This window comes from Stegostoma tigrinum, chromosome 2 (genome assembly GCF_030684315.1).
Source record: "Stegostoma tigrinum isolate sSteTig4 chromosome 2, sSteTig4.hap1, whole genome shotgun sequence".
NCBI lineage: Eukaryota > Metazoa > Chordata > Chondrichthyes > Orectolobiformes > Stegostomatidae > Stegostoma > Stegostoma tigrinum.
The window spans coordinates 41,161,103-41,188,973 of NC_081355.1; the positions used below are offsets into that span (position 1 = coordinate 41,161,103).

The 27,871-nt window shown below is 46.1% G+C and overlaps 1 protein-coding gene across 1 annotated transcript in view; it reads right to left on the reverse strand.

Annotated features, from left to right (window-relative positions):
• Positions 1-27,871, reverse strand: part of LOC125460404 (serine/threonine-protein kinase MAK-like) — a 220,914-nt gene that overhangs the window by 181,823 nt on the left and 11,220 nt on the right. The gene's annotated exons all lie outside the window — the stretch shown is intronic.

The window sequence follows — 27,871 nt, forward strand, 5'->3', positions numbered from 1 at the left end:
TTTACAATCAATTTTGAAAAGAATTCATACAGTCAGAGTGATATAGCATGGAAACAGAGCCTTCAGCCCAAACTGGACCATTCTGACCATGCCCACTCAACTAGTTCCAATTGCCCACATTTTGTCCATATCCCACTAAGCCCTTCCCATCAATATACCTATCTAAATGTTTTTTTTAAAATGTTGCTACTGCACCCACCTCGACCACTTTCCTTGACAGCCCATTTTATATACGCACCACTCTCTGACTGAAGAAGTTGCCCCTCTCATCTTAAACCTATGCCATATAGTTTTCAATTCCCCATCCCTAGGAAAAAGATTATATGCGTTCATCCTATCTATGCCCCTCATGATTTTATATACCTCAATAAAGGTCACCCTTCATTCCCCTATTTCCCAGAAATAAAGTCCTATCCTGGCCAAGCTCTCCCTGTAACTCAGGCCTACTAGTTCTGGCAACATCCTTGTAAATCTTCTTTGCACACTTTCCAGTTTAACTATGTCTTTCCTATAATAGGGTAACCAAAACTGTACACAATATTCCAAGAGTGGCATCACCAACAACTTGTACAACTGTAACATAATATGCCAACTCCCATTCTCATTGCCTTGACCGATATAAGGGCAGCATGTTAAATGCCTTATTCACCACCCTGTCCAACTGTGATGCTGCCTTCAATGAACTATTTACTCGTACTCCGAGGTCACTGTTTCACAACACTCCTCAGGACTTTACCACTTACTGTATAAGTCCTATCTTGGTTTGACTTTCCAAAGTGCAACAACTGACACTTATCTGTAGTGAATTGCATTTGCCAATCCTCAGTCCACTCCCCCCTCTGATCAAGATTCCCACTGTACTGTTTGATAACATTCCTCATCATCAAGGATACTACCTAATTTTGGATCATACGCAAACTTACTAATCATGCCTTGTATATTCACATCCAGACCATTTCTGTAAATAACAAATAACAAAGATCCCAGGACCGACTCCTGTGGCATACCACTAGTCACAGACCTTCAGTCCAAGAAACATTCTTCAAACATCACTCTCTACCAGCGAGCCAATTTTGAATCCAATTGCCTAGCTCTTCCTGGATCCCATGTGACCTAAACTTCATGACTCGCATGTCATTCAGGACCTTGTCAAAGGCCTTACTACAGTCAATATAGACAACATCCACTGCCCTACCATCATCTATCCTCATGGTTGCCTCTTCGAGAAACTAGAAAAGATTTCATACATGACTTCCCACACACAAAACCACGCTGTCCTTAGTCAAACCTGGACTATCCAAGTGGTGGTTGATCCTGTCCCTCAGTATCCTCTCCAATAACTTGCCTACCACTGATGTCAGGCTCACTGAACTATAGTTCCCTGGCTTGTCTTTGCTACTTTTCTTAAGCAAAGAAAAAATATTATCCACCCTTCAGCTGTCCAGAACTTTACCACTGCTAAAGATGAAGCAAAAAATCTCTGCAAGGGCCTCTGCAAATGCTTTCCCGGCCTCTCACAATATCCAAAGATGGATTTGATCAGGCCCAGGGGTTTATCCACCTTAATGTGATCCAAGGCTGTAAACACCTCCTCTCTGGCAAAATATATGTGGTCCAAAGCATCCCCATCTTTAGGGGGACTTATTTGTTCCGTAGTCTCCCTCTTCCTCTTAACTTAGCTATTGAATCTCTTGGGATTATCATTAACATCATCTGCCAGATCCATTTTGTGCCATCTTTTCACTCTTCTGATTTCCCCCTTACGTGTGTTCTTACACTTTTTATAGTCACTGAGGGATTCACTAAACCCATTGCATCCCTTAGTGATAATGGAAACTGCAGATGCTGGAGAATCCAAGAGAACAAAGTGCGAAGCTGGATGAACACAGCAGGCCAAGCAGCATCTCAGGAGCACAAAAGCTGACGTTGCGGGCCTAGACCCTTCATCAGAGAGGGGGATGGGGAGAGGGTTCTGGAATAAATAGGGAGAGGGGCGGAGGCGGACCGAAGATGGAGAGAAAAGCAGATAGGTGGAGAGGAGAGTATAAGTGAGGAGGTAGGGAGGGGATAAGTCAGTCTAGGGAAGACGGACAGGTCAAGGAGGCGGGGTGAGGTTGGTAGGTAGGAAATGGAGGTACGGCTTAAGGTAGGAGGAAGGGATGGGTGAAAGGAAGAACAGGTTAGGGAGGCAGAGACAGGCTGGGCTGGTTTTGGGATGCAGTGGGGGGGGGGGGGGGGGAGGGGTCAAACTGGGCTGGTTTTGGGATGCGGTGGGGAAGGGGAGATTTTGAAGCTTGTGAAGTCCACATTGATACCATTGGACTGCAGGGTTCCCAAGCAGAATATGAGTTGCTGTTCTTTGTGGCACTGCAGGAGGCCCATGATGGACATGTCTTCTGGAGGAATGGGAGCGGGAGTTAAAATGCCGCCTTCTTTTTCATGACCAGAGCCTCAATATCCCTCCTCAGCCCAGGATCCCTAAACCTGATAGCTCTTCCCTTCATCCTAACAGGGACATACTGTCCCTGGACTCTTGATATCACACTTTTAAAAGCCTTCCATTTGCCAGTCGTTCCTTTTCCTTTAAACAGACTTTCTTGTTCTGGACCTCAACCCAGACTGGCTCTGTAGACATATCACTCTCCAATTGCCTTTCAGAAGCTGCCATGCTCGCCCTCCCCAGAAGGTGCTCCAATTATCCACTAAATAGAAGCCTCCTTCCTACAACAGCTACAGTAGGCCAACAGTTTAGTTGCACTCTCTCCCTACTTCTTACCTCGTTATCACATGGCACTGGTAGTAATCCCGAGATAACTACCCTGTTTGTCCTGGCCTTCAGCTTCCAACCTAACTCCCTGTACTCGTTTTTCACATTCTCAATCCTTTTAGAACATAGAAAAGTACAGCACAGTAGAGGCCCTTCGGCCCACGATATTGTGCCATGGAATAATCCTAATCCAAAATTGAAATAACCTAACCTACATTCCCCTCAATTCACTGCTGTCCAAGTGCATGTCCAGCAGTCGCTTAAATGTCACTAATGACTCCGCTTCCACAGGCAAACTATTCCATGCGCTCATAACTCTCTGGGTGAAGAACCTCCCTCTGACATCTCCTCTATACCTTCCTCCTAACACCTTAAAACTATGACCCTTCGTGGCAGTCAATCCTGCCCTGGGGAAAAGTCTCTGGCTATCAACTCTATCCATGCCTCTCATTACCTTGTACACCTTGATCAGGTCACCTCTCTTCCTCCTTCTCTACAGACAGAAAAGTCCGAGCTCAGTCAACCTCTCCTCATAAGACAGGGCCTCCAGTCCAGGCAGCATCCTGGTAAACCTCCTTTGCACCCTCTCCAAAGCCTCCACATCTTTCCTATAATAGGGCGACCAGAACTGGACACAATATTCCAAGCGTGGTCTCACCAGGGTTTTGTACAGCTGCAGCATAACCTCGCGGCTCTTGAACTCGATCCCCCTCTGAATGAAAGCCAAAACGCCATAAGCTTTCTTAACAACCTTATCCACTTTTCATAGAACAATACAGCGCAGAACGAGCCTTTTGGCCCTCGATGTTGCACCGACCTGTGAACTAATCTAAGCCCACCCCCCTACACCATCCCATCATCATCCATATGCTTATCCAAGGACTGTTTGAATTCCCCTAATGTGGCTGAGTTAACTACATTGGCAGGCAGGGCGTTCCACGCCCTTACCACTCTCTGAGTAAAGAACCTGCCTCTGACATCTGTCTTCAATCTATCACCCCTCAATTTGTAGCTATGCTCCCTTGTACAAGCTGAAGTCATCATCAATTTCCTACCTAGGTCATTGGTAAAGATCTGTACCATGACTGCTGGTTGCTCTCCCTCCTCCCTAAGAATCTTGGAAGACACGACCCAAGACGTTACGGACCCTGGCACCCAGTAGGCAACATGCCAACCGTTTGTCTCGTTCGTGTTCACAGAACTGCCTGTCTGTGCCTCTAACTGTTGATTCCCCCACTACAATTGCTCTCCTATTCTCCCCACTTCCCTTCTGAGCCACAGAGCCAGGCCCTGTACCAGAGACCCAGAGCCTGTGGTTTACCCCTGGTAGGTCGTTCCCCCACAACAATATCCAAAACAGTATATTTATTGTTGAAGGGAACGACCACAGGGGATCCCTGCTCGGACTGTTTCCTTCCCTTCACTTCACTTCCCTAATCTTTCTGTCACCTGATGCCTTCGTTCTTAGGAGTAACTACATCCCTGTACCTAGTTTCTATCACCACCTCAGTCTCCCGAGTGATTCTGTGTTCATCCAGCTCCAGTTATCTAACATTGTCTTTGGGGAGCTGGAGCTAGGTGCGCTTCCCACAGGTGAACTAAGCAGAGTCATTGCAGTTAACTCCTACCTCCCACATCCTGCAGGAGGAACATTGCACTACCCTGACTGCCAGCCCCTCTAAATTTAAACTTCTCCAAAAGATTTGTAAAATCAGAGAATAATTTACCTACCTTTTTATTCTTAGGTTAGAGGAGGTGGAAGGGTGGGAGACACTACTCCTGTGGGGTCTCAGATTTTGATTTCACCCAAACTCATTCCCGGTCTCCTCTTCCACTGCCAAAAATGAAGGTCCCGAAGCACTAACAGTAAGTTTTATACTCGCCACTTACTTTCTCAGCAGTCCGCTCACGCTCGTTCCCGACTCCTGCTGCTGAACAAACAGTACCTTTCCAAATAGGAGTAAAACCTATCTCTTGGGTGGCGCGGTGGGTCAGTTGTTAGCAAAATTGCAGTAATCTGGTACAAAATTTTTGTACCCTGTTTAGTCATAGGAGAGGTCCTAGAAGACTGGAGAAGAGCCAATTTTGTTTTGTTGTGTTAGATGGGCAACCAAGATAATCTGGGAAATTATAGGCTGGTGACCCTTGTGTCAGTGGTAGAAAAACTATTGGAGAAGATTCTTTAGATTAGATTACCTACAGTGTGGAAACAGGTCCTTCAACCCAACTAGTCCACACAGCCGCTTGAAGCATCTCACCCAGATCCATCCCTGAACACTACGGGCAGTTTAGTATGGTCAATCCACCTAGCCGGCACATCTTTGGACTGTGGGAGGAAACCCACGCAGAAACAGGGAGAATGTGCAAACTCTGCACAGACTGTCACCCGAGGCTGGAATCAAATGTTGGTCCCTGGTGCTGTGAGGCTGCAGTGCTAAGCATTACGCCACCTTCTCCTTCGTGAATACCGATGCAAATTATTAACTAAGGCCTCGTGTGGGAGTGATGTCCTTATTATCACATAGCCTGCCATCACACATTATTGTTAGTCATCAACAGTCCCCATTAACAACTAATTATCCTCCTAACCAGATTGTTATCAACTCCTTTGTCTGTCCAACTGCTTCTCTCTCTCTCTCTCTCAGATCTACCCCATCCCCCTCCCCATTTTGTGTATAAACCAACACTTTGCCAGCTACCAACAGTTCTGAAGGTCAGTTAACCTGAACTATTAACCGAGTTTCTCTTCACAGATGCTGCCAGACCTGCTGAGCTTTTCCAGAAACTTCTGTTTTCATTCCATGCATAAATTTCCTCCATTGTCCTTGCGTGGGTCTACCCTTTCCTGGCTCCTTCTTGCTACTTAGCTACGTATAAGCAGTTTGGGATTTTCCTTAATCCTGTTTGCCAAAGACATTTCATGGCTCCCAGCCCTGCTAACTCCTTGTCTGAGTTCTTTCCTGTTATCTTTGTATTCTCCAAGGGCCTTGTCTGTCATTTGTTTCCTAAAACTTAAGTACGCCTCCTTTTTCTGTTTGACTAAGCTCTCAATTTCTCTTATCATCCAAGGTTCCCAAATCTCGCCATCCTTACCCTTCATTTTCACAGGAACACATAGGCCTGTTGATTAGAGTTCAGGACCATTAAAATATTCACACATGCCAGGTGTGGATTTATCCTCAAACAGCCACCTCCCCAATCTGTATTCCTTAGTTCCTGCCTAATATTGTGGTAAATTAGCCTTCCCCAATTTAATACTTCCACCCAAAGGCTACTCTTATCTTTAACCATAAATAACTTAGCAGTACGGTGACTCAGTGATTAACACGGCTGCCTTACAGCACCAGGAACCCAGCTTTGATTCCGCTTTTGGGCAACTGTCCGTGTGGAGTTTGCACATTCTAACCAGTCTCTGCATGGGTTTTCTCTGGGTACTCCAGTTTCCTCCCACAGTCCAAAGATGTGCAGGCGAGGTGGATTGGTCATGCTAAATTGCCCAAATTGTTCAGAGATGTGTAGGTTAGCTGGGTTATAGGGAGATGGGTCTGAGTGGGATGTTCCAAGGGTCATTATGAACTTGTTAGGCCGAAGGCCCTGTTTCCACACTGTAAGTTGCATGGTAAACCCATGTGACTTATAGAAGTTAGTCAAAATGATTTGGGGAAGGAAACTCAAAAAACTAAAACCACAGACCGGATTGTCATAGTATCATGGAGATGAACGACATAGAAAAAGACCCCACACTCTGCATTCCTGCTGATCAAAAATTGCAAACAAATTATTCTAATCCCATGTTCAAGCACTTGGTCCATAGTTTTGTACACCTTGGCATCACAAGTGCACGTGTTTTCATCTTGTATGCTATGAGGGCCTTCTGCAGTAAGTTCTGATTCCCTTCACTTTCTAGGGTGAAAAAGTGATTCTTCACATTTTGTTTAAACCTTCTGTTTTTTAACCTTAAAATCTATGCTCCTTGGTCATCAACTCCTCCGAAGACAAACATTTCTTCTTGTCTACCCAATGGTCTAAATGACATTTTTATACACCCAGTATAGTCTCCCTTTTGCTAAACTCTATGTCTCAACTCATAAAAGCTAAGTATACCATATTCAATCTAACCGCTTCTTCCACCCATCCTGATATCTTAATGAACCAATGTGCAAGCATGCAAAGGACCCTCTAATCTTTGGTGAGTGATAATGGGAACTGCAGATGCTGGAGAATCCAAGATAATAAAATGCGAGGCTGGATGAACACAGCAGGCCCAGCAGCATCTCAGGAGCACAAAAGCTGACGTTTCGGGCCTAGACCCTTCATCAGAGAGGGGGATGGGGTGAAGGTTCTGGAATAAATAGGGAGAGAGGGGGAGGCGGACCGAAGATGGAGAGAAAAGAAGATAGGTGGAGAGGAGAGTATAGGTGGGGAGGTAGGGAGGGGATAGGTCAGTCCAGGGAAGACGGACAGGTCAAGGAGGTGGGATGAGGTTAGTAGGTAGGAGATGGAGGTGCGGCTTGGGGTGGGAGGAAGGGATGGGTGAGAGGAAGAACAGGTTAGGGAGGCAGAGACAGGTTGGACTGGTTTTGGGATGCAGTGGGTGGAGGGGAAGAGCTGGGTTGGTTTTGGGATGCGGTGGGAGAAGGGGAGGTTTTGAAGCTGGTGAAGTCCACATTGATACCATTGGGCTCCAGGGTTCCCAAGCGGAATACGAGTTGCTGTTCCTGCAACCTTCGGGTGGCATCATTGTGGCACTGCAGGAGGCCCATGATGGACATGTCATGTCATCTAAAGAATGGGAGGGGGAGTGGAAATGGTTTGCAACTGGGAGGTGCAGTTGCTTATTGCGAACCGAGCGGAGGTGTTCTGCAAAGCAGTCCCCAAGCCTCCACTTGTTTTCCCCAATGCAGAGGTAGCCACACCGGGTACAATGGATGCAGTATACCACATTGGCAGATGTGCAGGTGAACCTCTGCTTAATATGGAAAGTCATCTTGGGGCCTGGGGTAGGGGTGAGGGAGGAGGTGTGGGAGCAAGTGTAGCATTTCCTGCGGTTGCAGGGGAAGGTGCCAGGTGTAGTGGGGTTGGAGGGCAGTGTGGAGCGAACAAGGGAGTCACGGAGAGAGTGGATTCTCCAGAAAGCAGACAAGGGTGGGGATGGAAAAATGTGGGGGGGGTCGGATTGAAGGATGATATCCGGAGGTTGGTGGGGTGGTGTGTGAGAACAAGGGGGATCCTCTTTGGGCGGTTGTGGTGGGGGGCGGGGTGTGAGGGATATGTTGCGGGAAATGCGGGAGACGCGGTCAAGGGCGTTCTCGACCACTGTGGGGGGATGTTGCAGTCCTTGAAGAACTTGGACATCTGGGATGCACGGGAGTGGAATGCCTCATCATGGGAGCAGATGTGGCGGAGGCGGAGGAATTGGGAATAAGGGATGCAATTTTTGCAGGAGGGTGGGTGGGAGGAGGTGTATTCTAGGTAGCTGTGGGAGTCGGTGGGCTTGAAATGGACATCAGTTACAAACTGGTTGCCCGAGATGGAGACTGAGAGGTCCAAGAAGGTGAGGGATGTGCTGGAGATGGCCCAGGTGAACTGAAGGTTGGGGTGGAAGGTGTTGGTGAAGTGGATGAACTGTTCGAGCTCCTCCGGGGAGCAAGAGGCGGCGCCGATGCAGTCATCAATGTAACAGAGGAAGAGGTGGGGTTTGGGGCCTGTGTAGGTGCGGAACAGGGACTGTTCCATGGAACCTACAAAGAGGCAGGCATAGCTGGGGCCCATGGCCACCCGCTTTATCTGTAGGAAGTGGGAGGAATCGAAACAGAAGTTGTTGAGGGTGAAGACGAGTTCGGCTAGGCGGATGAGGGTGTCGGTGGAGGGGGACTGGTCGGGCCTGCAGGACAGGAAGAAGCGGAGGGCCTTGAGGCCATCTGCATGCGGAATACAGGTGTATAGGGACTGGACGTCCATGGTGAAAATGAGGTGTTGGGGGCCAGGGAATTGGAAGTCCTGGAGGAGGTGGAGGGCGTGGGTGGTGTTACGGACGTAGGTAGGGAGTTCCTGGACCAAAGGGGAGAAAATGGAGTCCAGATAGGTGGAGATGAGTTCGGTGGGGCAGGAACAGGCTGAGACAATGGGTCAACCAGGGCAGGCAGGTTTGTGGATTTTGGGAAGGAGATAGAAACGGGCCGTGCGGGGTTGGGGAACAATGAGGTTGGAGGCTGAGGGTGGGAGGTCCCCTCAGGTGATGAGGTCATGAATGGTGTTGGAGATGATGGTTAGGTGCTCGGGTGTGGGGTCATGATCGAGGGGGCGGTAGGAGGTGGTGTTGGAGAGTTGGCATTTGGCCTCGGCGATGTAGAGTTCAGTGCGCCATACTACCACTGTGCCACCCTTGTCTGCGGGTTTGATGGTGAGGTTGGGGTGCTTCCCATACCTCTTCCCATTACCTTGCCTTATTTGCCTAGCCCAACTGCATCACCTCACATTTATCAGATTGAATTCCATTTGCCATTGACCAGCCCATATATATATTCTCCTGTAAAGTTATCCTTCTCATTATTTTCCACCTCATCAAATTTTTGTATACTCTAAACTAACTGATCAACCTACCCACATTTAAAACCTAACTTATTGCTATAGACTACAAACAGCAAGGGGCCCAATGCTGACTCCTGTAGCAGCCCAACTGCCATTCCTGTAAGAAAAAAACACTTCAATCATCACCTTCCAGTTCCAGACACTTAGCCAACATTTGATCCAATTTACAAGACTTCCTTGGAATCCATGAACTCTTTGCTGTCAGTCTCCTATGCAGGATCTTATCAAAAGCATTGTTGAAGTCTAAGTTGACGACATCAAAAATATTGCTCTCATCTCCACACCTTGTCATCGCTTCAAACAATTCAAATTGAGCTGGTCAGACCTGACCTCCCCTGAAATAAAACCATCCCTGCCTCTCCAGACACACAGTCCCTCAGAACGACTCCCAATAGTTTACCCACCACTCCAGTTAATTTGACTGGGTTGTAATTTTCAGGTTTATCGTTTGCTCCCTTTTGGAATAAAGGTACTATATTGGTTATCTTAAAATGCTCTAGCACCTCTTCTATGGCAAGAGAGGAATTGCAAATTTTTGCAATGGCCCCTGCTATTTCCTCCCTTGCCTCGCTCAACAACCTAGGATACATTTTATCCAGCTCTGGAGATTCATCTATTTTTAAGCCTGCCAGATACTTAGAACATCCCCTTGGCCTATGCCAATTTCTTTAGTTGTATCACAGACCTTCTCCCTAATTTCTATATCCACATCGTCCCTTTCACTTGTGAACACGGATCCAAGGTATTCATTTAGTACCCTAGCTACACACTGGTTCCACACACAAACTATCACTGAGGGCTTAATGGAGCCTATTCTTTCCCTCGTTATCTATTTGGCCTTAATATACCCATAAAACAATTCAGAATTTTCCTTTATTTTACGTTAAAATGCTGATGTAGGTGCATTTTAAGAATTTTGCTTCCTCCAAAACGTTCACACTATCCCCACCCCAGTTAATGTTGGGGAAGCTGAAACTCCCCCCTACTATCACTAACCTATAACTTTTACATTTCCCATATCTGCTCTTCTATTTCCCCTCAAACTGTTCGGTGGCCTATAGCACACTCCCAGCAATATGATTATCCTTTTTTTTGGATTTCAGCTTTGTAGCTGTTACTATAACAGAACAGCCAGGTGGTGAATTTGGTTGTTGACAAAAAAAGGTGGGAGCAGCTTTAAAGGGTTTTTATCAAAAGGGAAAGTGACTCCATTTCTTCAGGTGAGGTAGCAAAACCCATAACCATATAGAAGATACAGGACAGAACACCTTTAGAACAAAGAACGTTACAGCACAGATACAGGCCCTTCAGCCCAGCAAGACTACACCAACATGATGCCTTTCTAAACTAAAAACTGTTTTCCTTACAGAGTCCATACCTTCTTCTCTCTGCCTATTCATAGATGTCTGTCAAGATGCCTCTTAAATGGTGCAATTGTATCCATCCCCACCACTTCCTCTGGCAGCATATTCCAAGCACTTATTACCCTCTGTGTAAAAAAAATGTGACTCTCACCACTTGGCTGTTACTTTACATATGCATCCTTTCTCTTTTTGACTATGTTCCAAACTTCTTGTCATCCAAGATTCCCAAATCTTGCTATTCCTATCCTTCATTTTCACAGGAATATGCTAGTCCAGAACTCTACTCAAACGTCTTCAAAAGATTTGCACAGGCCAGATGTGGATTTGCACTCAAACAACTGCTCTCAGACCACATTCCCCAGTTCCTACCTAATACTGTGGAAGTTAGCTTATTCTAAGTTTAGTACTTTCCCCCAAGGAGTACTCTTATCCTTATCCGTAAGTGCCTTAAAACTTATACAACAATGGTTACTGCTCCCGAAATGCTTCCCCTTCAATCACCTGGCCAGGATCATTCCCAATACCAGGCTGAGCACAACCAACTCTCTAGTTGAACTTTACACGTATTGTTTCAGGAAACCATTCTGGATGCACTTAACATTTTCTCCCCGTCTGACACTAAGCAAGTCCCAGTCAATACAGAGGAAGTTAAAATTACCCACAACAACGTGTTTTTTTACATTTTTTCCATAATCTATTCGCAGATGTGTTTTTCTATTACCTGTTGGCTGTCAGAAGATCTGTAGTACAATCCCATCAACGCAACTGCACATTTCCTATTCTTGAGCTCTACCCATATGGGTCTCACTGGATGAGCCTTCAAGGTGTCCTCAGCACAGCCGTAAATATTCTCCTACTCAGTAACACAACAGTCCCACCTCTTTTATGTTTCTCTCTATCATGCCAGAAACATTTCAATCCCCAGAACATTAAGCTGTCAGTCCTGTCACTTTCTCAACCAAGTATCTGTAATACTCACAATGTCACATTTACCTGTATTAATCCAAGCTTTAAGTCCATCTGTGTTATCTATCATATTCTCACATGAAAACAAATATATTTCAGACCACCAGTCCCACCGTGTTCGTAACTTCTCCCTGTCTGTTCTTCCTCTTAGTCTTACTAGTCTTAGTCTCTGACTCCTCCTCTGTCATTTTACTGGGTGTTCGACTAGTCGGGTTCTCAGCCCCTGCCACACTAGTTTAAACCCTCCTGAGTGACAATTAAAAAAAAAGTTCTTCCAGGGGCCACTAAGTTATTTGCAACTTCTTGTACAGATGCCACATGCCCTGGAAGACATTCCAATGGTTCACATACCCAAAGCTACACCAGCTCTTTAGCCACATAGTTAACCACAGTATCTTCTTATTCTTTGCCTTACTGGCAGATGACACAAAGTAATCCTGAAATTACATTCCTAAAGTTCTGCTCTTCAACCTCCTACCTAAATCCCTGAAGTCCTCTTGCGGGAACCTAACCATCTCTTTTTTGTGTCATTAGCACCAAGATAGACCACAACCTCTGGCAGCTCACCTTCCCCCTTCTAAACATCCTGTGACTGCTCAGAAACATTTTTGACCCTGGCATCAGGCAGACAATACACCAACCTGAAGTCTTGCTTGCAGTTACAGGTTGATACCTTGACTACAGAGTCTCCTATCACTACTGCTTCCCTACACTTCGATTCCTCCCTGATTCATAACAGTGCCAGCCATGGTGCCACTGATCTGTTGCTGCTGCTTTCCCCGAAAAGGCCATCTCTCCCAAAAGTATTGCGAAATGGTATCAGAGATAATGCAAACTGCAGATGCTGGAGAATCAGAGAGAACAAAGTGTGGAGCTGGATGAGCACAGCAGGCCAAGCAGCATCTTAGGTGCACAAAAGCTGACATTTTGGGCCGAGACCATTCATCAGAAAAAGGGGGATAGAACAGAGAACAATACAGCGCAGAACAGGACCTTCGGCCCTCGATGTTGCGCCAACCTGTGAACTAATCTAAGCACCACCCCCTACACTATCCCATCATTATCTATATGCTTATCCAAGGACTGTTTAAATGCCCCTAATGTGGCTGAGTTCACTACATTGGCAGGCAGGGCGTTCCATGCCCTTACCACTCTGAGTAAAGAACCTGCCTATGACATGTGTCTTAAATCTATCACCCTTCAATTTGTAGCTCTGCCGCCTTGTACAAGCTGATGTCATCATCCTCGGAAAAAGACTCTCACTGTCCGCCCTATCTAATCCTCTGATCATCTTGTATGTCTCTATTAAATATGCTCTTAGCTTCCTTCTCTCCAATGAGAACAGACCCAAGTCCCTCAACCTTTCTTCACACGGCCAGCGCTCCAGACCAGGCAACATTCTGGTAAATCTCCTCTGCACCTTTTCCAATGCTTCCACATCCTTCCTGTAAAGGGGCAACCAGAACAGCACACAATATTCCAAGTGAGGCTGCACGAGCATTTTGTACAGTTGCAGCATGACAGCACGGCTCCGGAACTCAATCCCTCGACCAATAAAACCTAACACACTGTAAGCCTTCTTAACAGCACTATCAACCTGGGTGGCAAGTTTCAGGGATCTATGTACATGGACACCAAGATCCCTTGCACATCTACACTACCAAGAATCTTTCCATTGACCCATTATTCTGCCTTCATATTATTCTTCCCAACGTGAATTACCTGACATTTATCCAATTAAACTCCATTTGCCACCTTTCAGCCCAATTCTGCAGTTTATCCAAGCATCCCCGCAACCTACAACATTCTTCCACACTGTCCACCACTCCACCGACTTTAGTGTCATCTGCAAACTTACTAACCCATCCACCTATGCCTGTGTCCAAGTCATTTATAAAAATGACAAACAGCAGTGGTCCCAAAACAGATCCTCGAGGCACACCACGAGTAATCGGGCTCCAGTCTGAATATTTTCCATCAACCAATCGTTGCCTCTCTTACAGAGAGCCAGTTTCTAATCCAAGCTGCTAAATCTCCCACAATCCCGTGTCTCTGTATTTTCTCCAGTAGCCTACCACGTGGAACCTTATCAAAGGCTTTACTAAAGTCCATATACACCACGTCAACTGCCCATCCCTCATCCACATGCTTGGTCACCTTCTCAAAAAACTAAAATGAGGTTTGTGAGACACGACCTGCCCTTGATGAATCCATGTTGACTATCTCCAATCAAATTGTCATTTGCGAAAGGATTATAAATCCTGTCTCTGATAATCCTTTCCAAAACTTATCCTACAACAGACGTAAGGCTCACAGGTCTATAGTTAGCTAGATCATCCCAACTGCCCTTCTTGAACAAGGGCACAACATTTTCAATCCTCCAGTCCTCTGGTACTAAACCTGTAGACAATGAGGACTCAAAGATCAAGGCCAAAGGCGCAGCCACCTTCTCCCTAGCTTCCCAGACAATCCTCGGAAAAATCTCATCTGGCCCAGGGGATTTATCTACCTTCACACCTTCTAGAACTGATAGCACATCCTCCTTAATAACCTTATTCCTTTCAATTCTAGTAGCCCGTAACTCAGTCATCTCCTCTACAATATCTCCTGTTCCTCAGTGAAAACAGATGAGAAATAATAATTTAGTGCCTATCCAATCTCCACAGGGTCCACACACAACTTCCCACTTCTGTCCTTGACTGGCCCTATTCCTACCCTAGTCATCCTCTTATTCCTCACATACCCACAGAAAACAGGGTTCTCCTTTATTCTACCTGCCAATGTTTGCTCATGTCCCCTCTTTGCTCTTCTTAACTCCCTCTTTAAATCCTTCCTAGCTAATCTGTAACTCTCCAGCACCTCACCTGAACCATCTCATCTCATCGTCACATAAGCCTCCCTTTTCCACTTAAAAAAAGAGATATAATTTCTTTAGTAAACCACAGTTCCCTTACCTTATCACTTCCTCCCTGCCTGACAGGGACATACTTATCAAGGACACACAATATCTGTGCCTTAAACCAGCTCCACATTTCGACTGTCCCCATCCCCTGCATTTTGCTCACCCATTCTATGCCTCCTAAGTCTTGCCTAATCGCATTATAATTGCCCTTCCCCCATCTATAACTCATGCCCTGTGGTATGTTCCTATCCCTTTCCAGTGCGAAAGTAAACATAACCGAATTATAGTCACTCTCTCCAAAGTGCTCACCTACCACTAAATCAAACACCTGGCCAGGTTCATTACCAAGTACCAGATCCAGTGTGGCCTCCCCTCTTGTCGGCCCTTCATCATACTGAGTCAGGAAACCCTACTGCACATATTGGACAAAAACTGATCCATCCGACGTACTAGAGTTATAGCATTTCCAGTCAATGTTAGGAAAGTTAAAGTCTCCCATAATCAGAAAGAAACAAAGAAACCAACAGCACAGGAACAGGCCCTTTGGCCCTCCAAGCCTGCGCCGATCAAGATCCACTGTCTAACCTGTCATCTATTTTCTAACAGTCTGTGTCCATTTGCTCCCTGCCCATCCACATACCTGTCCAAATATATCTTAAAAGACACTAACGTGTCTGTGTCTACCACCTCCGCTGGCAACGCATTCCAGGCACCCACCACCCTCTGTGTAAAGAACTTTCCACGCATATCTCCCTTAAACTTTCCTCCTCTCACTTTGAACTCATGACCCCTAGTAATTGAGTCCCCCACTCTGGGAAGAAGCTTCTTGCTATCCACCCTGTCTATACCCCTCATGATTTTGTAGACCTCAATCAGGTCCCCCCTCAAGCTCCGTCTTTCTAATGAAAATAATCCTAATCTACTCAACCTCTTCATAGCTAGCACCCTCCATACCAGGCAACATCCTGGTGAACCTCCTCTGCACCCTCTCCAAAGCATCCACATCCTTTTGGTAATGTGGCGACCAGAACTGTACACAGTACTCTAAACGTGGCCGAACCAAAGTCCTATACAACTGCAACATGACCTGCCAACTCTTGTACTCAATACCCCGCCCAATGAAGGAAAGCATGCCATATGCCTTCTTGACCACCCTATTGACCTGCGTTGTCACCTTCAGGGAACAATGGACCTGAACACCCAGATCTCTCTGTTCAATTTTCCCTAGGACTTTTCCATTTACTGTATAGTTCGCCCTTGAATTTGATCTTCCAAAATGCATCACCTCGCATTTGCCCGGATTGAACTCCATCTGCCATTTATCTGCCTAAATCTCCAGTCTATCTATATTCTGCTGTAATTTCTGACAGTCTCCTTCACTATCAGCTACTCCACCAATCTTAGTGTCATCAGCAAACTTGCTGATCAGACCACCTACACCTTCCTCCAGATCATTTACATATATCACAAACAACAGAGGTCTCAGCACAGATCCCCGTGGAACACCACTGGTTACAAGTCTCCAATTTGAGGAACTCCCTTCTCCTCCTACCCTCTGTCTCCTGTTGCCCAGCCAGTTTTTAATCCATCTAGCTAGCACACCCTGGAGCCCACGTGACTTCACTTTCTCCATCAGCCTGCCATGGGGAACCTTATCAAACGCTTTACTGAAGTCCATGTATATGACATGTACAGCCTTTCCCTCAATCAACTTTGTCACGTCCTCAAAGAATTCTATTAAGTTGGTAAGACATGACCTTCCCTGTACAAAACCATGTTGCCTATCATTGATAAGCCCATTTTCTTCCAAATGGGAATAGATCCTATCCCTCAGTATCTTCTCCAGTAGCTTCCCTACCACAGGCTCACCGGTCGATAATTACCTGGATTATCCTTGCTGCCCTTTTTAAACAAGGGGACAACATTAGCAAGTCTCCAGTCCTCTGGGACCCCACCCATGTCTAAGGACACTGCAAAGATATCTGTTAGGGCCCCGGCTATTTCCTCTCTCGCTTCCCTCAGTAACCTGGGATAGATCCCATCACGACCTGGGGACTGGTCCACCTTAGTGTCTTTTGGGATACCTAACACTTCCTCCTTCCTTATGTCGACTTGACCTAGACTAAGCAAACATCTATCCCTAACCTCAACATCTGTCATGTCCCTCTCCTTGGTGAATACCGATGCAAAGTACTCGTTAAGAATGTCACCCATTTTCTCTGACTCAGCGCATAAACTTTCCTTATTTGTCCTTAAGTGGGCCAATCCTTTCCCTAGTTACCCTCTTGCTCTTTATATATGAATAAAAGGCTTTGGGATTTTCCTTAACCATGTTTGCCAGCAATATCTCCTGTCCTCTCTTAGCCCTCTTAATCCCTTTTTTCAGATTCGCTCTACATTCCCGATATTCTTGCAAAGCTTCGTCTGTCTTCAGTCACCTAGACCTCTTGTATGCTTCCTTTTTTCTCTTGGCTAGTCTCACAATTTCACTTGTCATCCATGGCTCCCTAATCTTGCCTTTTCTATTCTTCATTTTCACAGGAACATGTCTCTCTTGCACGCTAATCAACCTCTCCTAAAAGTCTCCCACATGTCAATGTGGATTTGCCTTCAAACAGTTTCTCCCAATCTACATTCCTCAGATCCTGCCGAGTCTTGGTATAGTCGGCCTTCCCCCAGTTTAGTACTCTTCCTTTAAGACCACTCCTATCCTTGTCCACGAGTATTGTAAAACTTACGGAATTGTGGTCACTATTTCCAAAGTAGTCCCCTACTATAATATCAACCACCTGGCTGGGTTCATTCCCCAGCACCAGGTCCAGTATGGCGCTTTCTGAGTTGGACTACATACATACTGCTCTAGAAAACCCTCCTGGACACCTTACAAATTCTGCTCCGTCTTGACTCCTAACACTGAGTGAATCCCAGTCAATGTTGGGAAAATTAAAATCTTCCATCACCACCACCCTGTTTCTCCTACACCTTTCCATTATCTGTTTACATATTTGTACCTCTATCTCAGCTGTCGGGAGGCCTGTAGTATAGCCCCAGCATTGTTACTGCATCCTTCCTATTTCTGAGTTCTACCCATATTGCCTCACTGCTCGAGTCCTCCATGGGGCCCTCCTTCAGTGTGGCTGTGATATCGTCTTTGACCATTACTGCAAATCCTCCACCCCTTTTACCTCCCTCTCTATCCGGCCTGAAGAATCGATATCCTGGGACAACCAGTTACCAGTCATGCCCTTCCCTCAACCAAGTCTCAGTAATAGCAATAACATCATACCTCCAGGTACCGATCCAAGCCCTAAGCTCATCTGCCTTGTCTACTACACTTCTCACATTAAAACAAACACACCTCAGACCACCTGTCCCTTTGTGTTCATCGTCTGCTCCCCAACTACTATTCCCTTTAGCCACACTGACTCCATTATCTAGTGCCCTACAGGCTTTCGTTTCTACTTCTTTTCTGTCCAATATTTGGTTCCCATCCCCCTGCCACATTAGTTTAAACCCTTCCCCACAGCATTAGCAAAAGCACCCCCAAGGACATTGGTTCCAGTCCGGTTCGGGTGTAGATCGTCCAATTTGTAATAGTCCCAGCTTCCCCAGAACCGGTTCCAATGTCCCAAAAATCTGAACCCCTCCCTCCTACACCATCTCTCAAGTCACGCATTCATCCTAGCTATTCATTTCTGCACTGACTAGCACGTGGCACTGGTAGCAATCCTGAGATTGCTACCTTTGAGGTCCTACTATTTAACTTGGCTCCTAATTCCCTAAATTCTGCTTGTAGGACCTCATCCCATTTTCTGCCTATATCGTTGATGCCTATATGCACCACGACAACTGGCTGTTTCACCTCCCCCTTCAAAATGTTCTGCAGCCGATCGGAGACATCCCTGACCCGTGCACCTGGGAGGCAACATACCATTCGGGAATCCCGTTTTCGACCGCAGAACCGCCTATCTACGCCCCTTCCAACTGAATCCCCAATGACTATCGCCCTTCCACTCTTTTTCCCGCCCTTCTGTACAGCAGAGCCAGCCATGGTGTCGTGAACCTGGCTACTGTTGCCTTCCTCTGGTGAGCTATCTCCCCCACCAGTTCTTTTTGCTCCTGTCCAGAAAAGTTTTGCCGATCCTCTCCTCCACATCCCTTGAGCTTTACGGGGGCCTATATAAAAAAAAACTCACAGCAGTTTTACCTCTCCTCTCCTGTTTCTGACCTCAGCCCATACCACCTCAGTAGACGAGTCCTCATCAAAAGTTATTCCCGCCACCGTTATACTGTCCTTGACTAACAAAGTGACACCTCCCCCGATCTTACTGAAAGATCTAAACCCTGGAACCTGCAACATCCAATCCTGACCCTGTTCTATCCATGTCTGCGAAATGGCCACAACATGAAGTCCCAGGTACCAATCCAAGCTGCAAGCTCACCTACCTTAGTCTGGATACTCCTGGCGTTAAAGTATTTGGGTGGATTTTAAAGTAGCTCAGAAGGGGGATGGGAAACTGGCACATTCCTGTGACAGTGAGGTCCTGTCCATGTCCTCCCTACGCTCAACCTCCTGTGTACTAGAACTACACCTCAGTTTCCCATCCCCCTTCTGAGCTACTTTAAAATCCACCCAAATAGCACTAGCAAAATTCCCCACCCAGGATATTAATGCCCCTCTGGTTCAAGTGCATACCATCCTGTTTGTAGAGGTCCCACCTTTTTCCCCCCTTCTAACAGTTACCCAGCTTTCTTCACGCTTAGGAGTAACTACTTCCCTGTAACTCTTGTTTATCACTGACTCTGCCTCCCCAATGATCCGAAGTTCATCCAGTTCCCTAACACGGTCTTGGAGGAGCAAGCGTTGGGTGCACTTCCTGCAAATGTATTTGGATGGGACACGAATGGCGTCCCTCACCTCATACATCATACAGGAGGAACATTGCTCTACCTGCACTGCCATCCCTGCTAATCCCCTGAACAGAAAGTTAAAAAAAAAGAAAAAGAGAGAAGCTTACTTGATTTGACCCTGGTGTATAAGGTTAGAGGAGGTGGATGGGTGGGAGGCCCAACAAGGGTAGGGTCTCGGGTTTAACCAACGATCACTTATGTAGCTGAGGGATGAAAAAAAGGTCCATCCCGTCCCAGAAACCTCTGCTCCGAGGTGCTGTTGCTGCAACCAGAAATGGAAGGCTCCGACGCACGACGTAGCTTTTAAAGTTTGAAAAATCTCTGACTCACCGGCTTCCCGACAGGCCCCTTGTCCAAGCTCCTGCTCGCGCTGCTGCTGAAACCAGAAAACGGAGAGAGGTTTCTGAAATAAATAGGGAGAGAGGGGGAGGCAGACCGAAGAAAGGCGGAGAGGAGAGTTTGGGTGGGGAGGTAGGGAGGGGATAGGTCAATTCAGGGAGCACGGACAGATCAAGGGGGCGGGATGAGGTTAGTAAGTAGGAAATGGAGGTGCAGTTTGAGGAGGGAGGAGGGGATAGGTGTGAGGAAGAACAGGTTAGGGAGGCGGGGACGAGCTGGGCTGGATGTGGAATGCAGTTGGGGGGGGGGGGGGGGGGGATTTTGAAGCTGATGAAATCCACATGGATACCATTGACTGCAGGGTTCCCAAGTGCAGGAGACCCAGGATGGACATGTCATCTAAGGAATGGGAGGGGGAGTGGAAACGGTTCCCGACTGGGAGGTGTAGTTGTTTGTTGCGAACCGAGCAGAGGTGTTCTGCAAAGCAGTCCCCAAGCCTCCACTTGGTTTCCCCAATGTAGAGGAAGCCACACTGGGTGCAATGGATACTATATACCACATTGGCGGATGTGCAGGTGAACATCTGCTTGATGTGGAAAGTCATCTTGGGGCCTGGGATGGGGGTGAGGGAGGTGGTGTGGGGGCAAGTGTAGCACTTCCTGTGGGTGCAGGGGAAAGTGCCAGGTGTGGTGGGGTTGGAGGAGAGTGTGGAGTGGACAAGGGAGTCGCGGAGAGAGTGGTCTCTCCGGAAGGCAGACAAGGGTGGGGTTGGAAAAATGTCTTTAGTGGTGGGATCGGATTGTAGATGGTGGAAGTGTCGGAGGATGATGTGTTGTATCCGGAGGTTGGTGGGGTGGTACGTGAGGACTAGGGGGATTCTCTTTTGGCGGTTATTGCGGGGATGGGCTGTGAGGAATGAGTTGCGGGTAATGCGGGAGACATGGTCGAGGGCATTCTCGACCACTGTTGGGGGGATATTACGGTCCTTGAAGAACGAGGACATCTGGAATGTACAGGAGTGGAATGCCTCATCCTGGGAGTAGATGGAGCAGAGACGAAGGGATTGGGAATAGGGGATGGAATTTTTGCAGGAAGGTGGGTGGGAGGAAGAGTATTTCAGATAGCTGTGGGAGTTGGTGAGCTTGAAATGGGCATCTGTTTCTAGGTGGGTGCCTGAGATGGAGACAGAGGTGTTCAGGAAGGTGATGGATGTGTTGGAGATGGACCAGGTGAAGTTAAGGTTGGGTTGGAAGGTCTTGGTGAAAGCCTCTTGGTGCCGATACAGTCAATGTAACGGAGGAAGAAGTGGGGTTTAGGGCCAGTGTAGGTGCGATAGAGGGACTGTTCCACATAACCTACAAAGAGGCAGGCATAGCTTGGGGAGGGGGACCAGTCCCTCTCCACCGGCACCCTCATCCGCCTAGCCGAACTTGTCCTCGCCCTCAACAACTTCTCCTTCAACTCCTCCCACTTTCTACAAAGGGAGTGGCCAGATGTTCACCTGCACATCTGCCAATATGGTATACTGCATCCGCTGTACACGGTGTGGCTTCCTCTACACTGGGGAAACCAAGCGAAGTCTTGGGGGCCACTTTGCAGAACACCTTTGCTCGGTTTGCAATGAACAAGTAAACCTCCCAGTCGCAAACCATTTCAACTCCCTCTCCCATTCCTTAGACGACATGTTCATCCTGGGCTTCCTGCAGCGCCATAATGATGGCGCCCGTAGATTGCAGGAACAGCACTCATATTCCACTTGGGAACCCTGCGGCCCAATAGTATCAATGTGGATTTCACCAGCTTCAAAATCTCCCCTCCACCCACTGCATCACAAAACCAGCCCAGCTCATCCCCACCTCCCAAACCTGTTCTTCCTCTAACCCATCCCCTCCTCACACCTCAAGCCGCACCTCCATTTCCTACCTACTAACCTCATCCCGCCCCCTTGACCTGTCCGTCCTCCCCGGACCGTCCTATCCCCTCCCTACCTTCCCAACCATACTCTCCTCTCCGCCTATCTTCTCCTCTATCAATCTTCAGTCCGCCTCCCCCTCTCTCCCTATTTATTTCAGGATCCTCTCCCCATCTCCCTTTTCTGATGAAGGGTCTCAGCCCGAAACATCAGCTTTTGTGCTCCTAAGATGTTGCTTGGCCTGCTGTGTTCATTCAGCTCCACACTTGGTTATCGCGAAACAGTATAACTGTTTGAGAGGGGAATGGCCGCCGGGCACTGCTGCACTGCATGCAATTGCTTACTCATCTTCCTCATGGTCACTCAATTTTTTTCTGACTGTGCAGCCCTTACTGGTGGTATGACCAGCTTGCTGGCAATCACAATTCTGTTATATTTACTTCAGTGATGGAAAGGGATAGGTGTATACCACTGGGCAAGAGTTACAGCTGGGGGAAAGGCAATTATGATGAGATTAGGCAAGATTTAGGGAGCATAGGATGCGGAAGGAAACTGCAGGGGATGGGCACGTTAGAAATGTGGAGCTTATTCAAAAGAAAAGCTCCTGTGTGTCCGAGATAAGTATGTACCTTTCAGGCAGGGAGGAAGCTGCAGAGCGCGGGAACCGTGGTTTACGAAGGAAGTGGAATCTCTGGTCAAGAGGAAGAAGGCGGCTTATGTTAGGATGAGATGTGACGTGAAGGCTCAGTTAGGGCGCTTGAAGGTTACAAGGTAGCCAGGAAAGACCTAAAGAGAGAGCTCAGAACAGCCAGAAGGAGACATGAGAAGTTGTTGGCAGACAGGATCAGGGTAAACCCTAAGGCTTTCTATAGGTATTTAAGGAATAAAAGAATGACAAAAGTAAGATTAGGGCCAAACAAGGATAAGTAGTGGGAAGTAGTGTGTGGAGTCAGAGGAGATAGGGGGAAGCACTAAATGAATATTTTTCAACAGTATTCACTCTAGAAAACGACAATGTTGTCGAGGAGAATCCTGAGATACAGGCTACTAGACTGTGGGATTGATGTTCACAAGGAAGAGGTATAAGAAATCCTACAGAGTGCGAAAATAGATAAGCCCTCTGGGCCGGATGGGATTTATGCTAGGATCCTGTGGGAAGCCAGGGAGGAGATTGCGAAGCCTTTGGCATCGATCTTTAACTCATCTTCGTCTACAGGAATAGTGCCAGACGACTGGAGGATAGCAAATGTGGTGCCCCTGTTCAAGAAAGGGAGTAGAGACAACTCGTTTGTGCTCCTAAGACGAGTGAGCCTTACTTCAGTTGTTGGTAGTGTTGGAAAAGGTCATAAGAGCTAGGATTTCTAATTATCCAGAAAAGAATAAATTGATTAGCGATAGTCAGCACGGTTTTGTGAAGGGTAGATCGTGCCTCACAAACCTTACTGAGTTCTTTGAGAAGGTGACCAAACAGGTAGATGAGAGTAAACTGGTTGATGTGGTGTATATGGATTTCAGCAAGGCATTCGATAAGGCTCCCCACAGTAGGCTATTGTACAAAATGCAGAGGAATGGGATTGTGGGAGATGTAGCAGTTTGGATCAGAAATTGGCTTGCTCAAAGAAGACAGAGGGTGGTGATCGATGGGAAATGTTCATCCTGGAGACCAGTTACTAGTGGTGTACCACAAGGGTCGGTGTTGGGTGCACTGCTGTTTGTCATTTTTATGAACGACCTGGATGAGGGCGTAGAAGGATGGGTTAGTAAATTTGCAGATGACACTAAGGTCAGTGGAGTTGTGGATAGTGACGAAGGATGTTGTATGTTACAGACAGACATAGATAAGCTGCACAGCTGGGCTGAGAGGTGGCAAATGGAGTTTAATGTGGACAAGTGTGAGGTGATGCACTTTGGTAGGAGTAACCAGAATGCAAAGTACTGGGCTAATGGTAAGATTCTTGGTAGTGTAGATGAGCAGAGAGATCTCGGTGTCCATGTACACAGATCCTTGAAAGTTACCACCCAGGTTGACAGGGCTGTTAAGAAGGCACACAGTGGTTTAACTTTTATTAATAGAGGGATCGAGTTCCGGAACCAAGAGGTTATGCTTCAGCTGTACAAAACTCTGGTGCAGCCGCACTTGGAGTATTGCACACAGTTCTGGTCACCGCATTATAAGGAGGATGTGGAAGCCTGGAAAGGGTGCAGAGGAGGTTTACTAGGATGTTGCCAGGTATGGAGGGAAGGTCTTACGAGGAAAGGCTGAGGGACTTGAGGCTGTTTTCATTAGAGAGAAGAAGGTTGAGAGGTGACTTAATTGAAACATATAAAATAATCAGAGGGTTAGATAGGGTGGATAGGGAGAGCCTTTTTCCTAGGATGGTGACGGCGAGCATGAGGGGGCATAGCTTTAAATTGAGGGGTGAAAGATATAGGACAGATGTCAGAGGTAGTTTCTTTACTCGGAGAGTAGCAAGGGAATAGAACGCTTTGCCTGCAACGGTAGTAGATTTGCCAACTTTAAGTACATTTAAGTCGTCATTGGACAAGCATATGGTCGTACGTGGAATAGTATAGGTTAGATGGGCTTCAGATTGGCATGACAGGTTGGCACAACATCGAGGGCCGAAGTGCCTGTACTGTGCTGTAATGTTCTAAGTTCTATATTACAGTTTTCAGTCTTATGTATACTCCATAGTGAGTCCATCAGCAGCTCTGGATGCTCCATGGGGCAAATCAGGAGCTGCAGCTGAACACAATTCCTCATGTGTAGCATGAACACTGAAAGTGTCCCTGATTTCTCACGTAATGCAGGAACAGCACTGTCGGGGGCTGATTTCTTCTGTCATTGAAAACCTTATCAACTAAATCACCTTACCAACAACAGACAATAATCCAGGAACTGATTACATAACCTTGCCCATTCGTCACTCCTTCCCACTCTCATTTCCTTGCAGGCCACAACTACAAAAATTACTTTATCTCTCTCCAGTTGCTAGTTACTCAGTCTGTATTTCTAGCTCCCAAGCAGCCAAGCCTATGTCATTTTTTGAGTCATGGCCTCACCTCTGGAGCTCCTCTCCCAGACTCAGCTCCAAATTACTGCTGTTCACCCCCATGTTGGCTCTTTCACTCTGTTGCTGCTTACATTGACCTCAGTTCAAACCCTGTTCCTCAGGTATTTATCCTGCTGCTGCAGCTGCTGTTCACTCCCAAGTTCACTCTCCTTCACTGTTGCTAGTGGTTCGCTTCTCAGGCTAACCTCTTCAGAAAGATTTCGTTTCCCCGCAGAAAGGTACCAAGAGCTAAAGGTACCAACATATAGGATTAATTGAGAATATATTCCAGTTCTATTGCATAAAGGGTAACTGGAATATCATTTATCATCAGGAAAAGTAATTGTCGGAGTAGATTAGATGAGATTCCCTACAGTGTGGAAACAGGCCCTTCAGCCCAATAAGTCCACACCCCCTCTGGGACCATTCCACTCAGGCCCATCCCCCTATAACCCACACACCCTTGAACACTACGGGCAATTTAGCATGGCCAATTCACCAAGCTTGCACATTTTTGGACTGTCGGAGAAAACCAGAGCACCCGGAAAAAATCCACACAGACACAGGGAGAATGTGCAAACTGCGCACAGACAGTTGCCAGAGGCTGGAATCGAACCCGGGTCCCTGGTGCTGTGAGGCTGCAGTGCTAACCGCTGAGCCACCATGCCACCCTATGTAGTGAAGTAGAGTAGTGAAGACATTACCTATCAAGAGAATCGACTTGTTTCGATTTGGTGTGATTAAAGATCATAACTATGGAATGCCCAACAGAGATTCAAGAAAGAGAACAATCCCTCAAATAGATTCTCGAAATTCTTCCTTCACATATAGCAACTAGAGTGATAGTTGAACCAAAATCCATTAAATCAAAGTTGATAAGATAGTGCAATCATATGCAAGGGTAGCTGAAACTTTCCTGAAAGATGGAAATACTCCTTCTAGTGGAGTGTCTCGTATGGCATCATCAATTGAGGCACAGGAAAACGATCCTGAGTTAAATAATCAGCGCAGTTAACTCCTAGAAGTAGAGACTGAATGAGTTTCTGACTACTATTATCTTAAGAATAGAGTGTTGATGAGGAAGTGAAGACTCCCTCACAAAAATGGCAGATGAAGAATGGATGGTTATTCATTGGAGTGTAATACCACACAGCTGTTGTAGAGAGATATTGTAAGTAGCACATGAAATTCACCATGGAAGGAAATGAATAGTTACAAACAACTCTGGGCATCCATAAGCATGTTACTTAACACGGCCAAAATTACATAAAAAGTGTTGTAAAGTTTTGCAAAATATGCCTTACTGACAAGTTGTGGGTAAACTTTAACATGTAATTAAAGCAGCACTCCTGATTCCCACATTGGTTAATGAGTCGTGAATTAATGGACTGAATAGAGCTTTCATGTAAAATGAAAGCTGGAAATGAATAGATGCATGCAATTATGGACGTGTGTTCTCAATTTCATATGGGTTCCTTCAAGGACAATCAGAGGCAAGGTTGTTGAGGAAAATCTAACATGTTTTTCATTTGTTATGGTATACCAACAGAAGTGTAATCAAGGATGAGCCTTTATGTAAAAGCTTTCTAAAAGACCCAAAGTGGTTTGGATAAGTTTCACTAGACTCAAAAACCTTGATTAAAGCTTGTTGTCAATTATCCATATGATTGGGACAAAAGGGGTAGTTTTCCTCTTATCTGCAAACTAGAGACTCTCCAAATGAATAAAGCTAATAGGAACTGTGGATGCTGGAGAATCCGAGATAACAAAGTGTAGAGCTGGACGAACACAGCAGGCCAAGCAGCATCTTAGCAGCAGACGTTTCAGGCCGAGACCCTTGATGAAGGGTCTCGGCCCAAAACGTCAGCTCTTCTGCTGCTAAGATGCTGCTTGGCCTGCTGTGTTCATCCAGATCTACACTTTGCTATCTCCAAATGAATATACTGGCTTTAGCCCATTTGAATTAGTTTATGGTCACGAAATAATAGGACCATTAAAAATGATTAGAGATAAATAGAAAACCAGAGAAATGAATCTAAAGGAGGTGACAGGACTGTATACAGTTGTGCAGGAAGATCTGAAAACTTTCCAAAGCAAGTGAGTAGATAAACATGTGACACTAGAAATTTCAAAGCAGCTGTGTTACTGTTGCTCCCCATAAGTTGAGCCTCTAAAAACGAAATTCAGCGGCCCTTGCAAAATCATTAAAAATGTTAGTTAAAGTGAAATATCTGGTACTCTTGATCGTAGAAAAAAAGAACCGATTTTGTGAAGAGAACATGTTGAAACTCTGCTGATGAATAAAGTACAGGTGTATTCAGTGGTATGTGGAGTAGAGGGCAGATGAAAGAAGGATGCAAGCAAACGGGAGAAAGACAATACCCAAAAGCAAACTTCCCACAATGAGATGAACAAATTTGGAGATAGAGAAGTTAGACACTGGGTTTTCATACTTAGAGAAAGATCAGCAAGGAAATATATGAAAATGCTCAGAAGATACATTTGGGTGTATCACATTAACCAAACATGATGTTGAAGTAGATAACTGAGACCTAATCAAACAAAACTCCCATCAGTTAAACTCAGTAACAAAAGTTCAATATATGTTGGAGAATCAATTGATCAAACCCCAGCGTAATTAAGAGTTCTCAAGCCAGACAGTTTAACTAGATCATGTCTAGACTACAGGAAAGTGAATACAATTACAAAGACAGGCTCATACCCTATTTTCAGACTAGAAGATTGCCTTGATAGGATTAGTAATGCATCATTCCTTACTAAAACTGATTTATTAAGAGGAGGTACCATTGACACCAAGGGCTAAGAAAATTTCCATTTTTGTCACAGTCAATGGATTGTAATAATGTTGGGTTTTGTCATTTGATTTAATAATGACCCAGAAACATTTTGATGATTAATGAACAGAGTACAGCTGAAGTACCTAACTGTATAGTGGGATAACAACGTGTAGAGCTGGATGAACACAGCAGGCCAAGCAGCATCAGAGGAGCAGGAAAGCTGACGTTTCGGGTTTAGACCCTTCTTCTGAAAATGATTTTCTGAAGA